Raw genomic sequence first — 2,890 nt, 5'->3', positions numbered from 1 at the left:
ACTCAAGATCCAAAGGCCCAGACCCAAGACTTGAAGAACCAACTAGAAGAGTAGAAGAGTAGTATATATAGGAGTAGCTTTGAATTAATTTGGGAGTTGGAAAATATAGGGAGCCTCTGGGCATAGAATTACTCTCTGTATTTACTTTCTCTGCACTGCTAGTTTTCATCATGTATTCTCCATCTTTGTTTTCATTTTCCAGAGCTATGAACAACTAAACCCCTTTCATTGGGTTAGGGAGCTCTGTTGTAATTTGATGGATCAATACTAGTTTTCATTATTCTTCTTCTATCTTTTCTCTTGATTTTACTTGAAAGCTTTCGATCTTCATCCAATTGGGTAGTTATCTTGGAAAAGAAGCTATTCATACTTGGATCTCTTCTGAACCTTGAAAGAGGAATGAAGAGATCAAGCTAGAAATGCTTTCTCATGCTGGACCAAATTGGGTTTGGATGGATATGTGACTATAATCCTCTCAACACTTGATTTGGGAAATGCATGTGGTATAATCAATGACCATACTTCATCTCTTCTCATGAGCAATTGACCAAGGAATTGGCTATTGATCAAGATTTGAGAGATTGAATTACAAGAAATTGTAATTCAATCACTTAAGATTGCCAAGGAGATCAATGAGTGCATTGATTGAGGAAGAGATGAAAATGAAATTGATCCGGAGAATGCAACATCTTCTAAGCCCAATGAACTCCCCATTTCTGATCTTACCCATTCTCTTTAATTTTTGTTATTTACTCTTATGAGCAATTCCCCCATTCCCATTTATAATTCTGCAATTTACTTCAGTAATTTACTTTCAGTTCTTTAATTCTAGCATTTACTTTTTCTGTCATTTACCTTCCCGCCATTTTATTTTCTGCAATTCTAAACTCAAATCCTGGATTCACTCAACTAGAACATTCCTCTAATTAAAGTTGCTTGATCAATCAATCCTTGTGGGATTCGACCTCACTCTATTGTGAGTTTTTACTTGACGACAAATTCGGTACACTTGCCGAAGAAAATTTGTTAAGAGACAAGTTTTCCGTGCATCAAGTTTATGGCGTCGTTGCCGGGGATTGATTGTGCATCAACAATGATTAGATTAGAGATAACTAGATTGAGCATTTATTTTTGTTTGATTTAATTTTCTGTTTGAGTCATTTACTTCCTGTTTTAGTTAATTTCTTCCCTTCCCCCTACTTTTTCTTTGTTATTTACCATTCATCTCACTAACCCGCTAACTGTTTGATATATTGCATCACTCACACTAACAGTAATTCTGACAGATATACTTTCTGCACCCATTCTCTTTGCTTGTACTTGTTGGTTGTATGACAGGGAGAAAAAGTGGGGCTTCAACTTCCTTTGATTCTGAACCTGAGAGAACCTTCCTTAGACTAAGGAGGGAGGCAAGAGAAAAACGTGTAGTTGGTGCTGAAGAAGAGGAGGAACACTTTGAGGAATACTTTGAACCAAACATGGAAGAAAACATGGAAAACCATCACGAAGAAGAGACTCACAACCATGGCGGAAGAGGTCGAGCAAATCATGCTAGGGAGGATAGAAGAGTTTTAGGCTCTTACATCAATCCAAACCCAGGAAACTGTGGAAGTAGCATTCAAAAGCCAATTATCCATGCCAACAATTTTGAACTAAAACCACAGCTCATCACCCTTGTTCAGAACAACTGTTCGTTCGGAGGAAGTGTCCAAGAGGACCCCAATCAACATCTAACCATCTTCCTGAGAATATGTGACACAGTGAAGTCTAATGGTGTTCATCCTGATGCCTATAGATTGCTCTTATTTCCATTCTCACTCAAGGATAAGGCAGCCAAGTGGCTGGAGTCTTTCCCAAGGGAGAGCTTGACAACTTGGGAAGATGTGGTGAACAAATTCTTAGCAAGATTTTACCCTCCTCAACGAATCAATAGGCTGAGAGCTGAGGTCCAAACTTTCAGGCAACAAGATGGTGAGACTCTATATGAAGCATGGGAGAGGTTTAAAGACCTAACAAGGAGGTGCCCACCCGATATGTTCAACGAATGGGTACAGCTGCACATTTTCTATGAAGGGCTCTCTTATGAGTCAAAGAAGGCCGTAGACCATTCATCCGGAGGATCTTTGAACAAGAAGAAGACCATTGAAGAGGCCATAGATGTCATTGAAACAGTAGCAGAGAACGACTACTTCTATGCTTCCGAAAGAGGGAACACAAGAGGAGTAATGGAGCTAAACAATGTAGATGCTCTGCTGGCCCAAAACAAGCTCATTACCCAGCAGCTGGCTGACCTCACCAAGAAGATGAAGAGGAACCAAGTAGCAGCAATCTCCACTTCATCAACAACCCAAGAAGGAGTGAATGAAGAAGCAGAGGGTACTCAGGAGCAAGCCAACTACATTGGGAATTCACCTAGGCAAAACCATGATCCATACTCCAAGACCTACAACCCTGAATGGAGGAATCACCCAAACTTTGGGTGGGGAAATCAACAAGACCAAAGCCTTGATCAAAGACGCCCAAATCCAAACAATGCAGCCACCCAGCACTTCACATCTAGACCATATCAACACCCCCATAACAACACCTCTCCACATTCATATCAAGGCCAGAATAACCCTCCTTAGCCTGACCTATCATCATTTGATGAAAGAATCTCAAGGATTGAGAATCTACTTGAAGGCATAAGCAAGGAGATTCAAGACAACAAGGTGTTCAAGGAGGAAGTGCAAGCCAGTTTCAAGAACCAGGGAGACACAATCAAGAGGTTGGAATCTCAAGTGGGGTATCTCTCTGAGCAAATTCCCAAACCCACAGATGGATTTCCAAGTGACACAGAGAAGAATCCGAGAGGCGAAACAAAGAAAGTAAGATGGGAAGATTACAAGAT

General features: G+C 40.5%; 1 non-coding gene across 1 annotated transcript; it reads right to left on the bottom strand.

Moving 5' to 3' along the window:
- Positions 1-1,931: 1,931 nt before the first annotated feature.
- Positions 1,932-2,038, bottom strand: LOC112753048 (small nucleolar RNA R71). The gene has a single exon (XR_003177450.1). It is a non-coding gene; the product is annotated as a small nucleolar RNA R71 (small nucleolar RNA).
- Between the last annotated feature and the right edge of the window lie 852 nt (positions 2,039-2,890).

The sequence above is a fragment of the Arachis hypogaea genome, chromosome 15, assembly GCF_003086295.3.
Source record: "Arachis hypogaea cultivar Tifrunner chromosome 15, arahy.Tifrunner.gnm2.J5K5, whole genome shotgun sequence".
Taxonomy (NCBI): Eukaryota; Viridiplantae; Streptophyta; class Magnoliopsida; order Fabales; family Fabaceae; genus Arachis; species Arachis hypogaea.
Note: the sequence above shows the minus strand (reverse complement) of the source record. Positions and strands in the feature narration are given on the sequence as shown.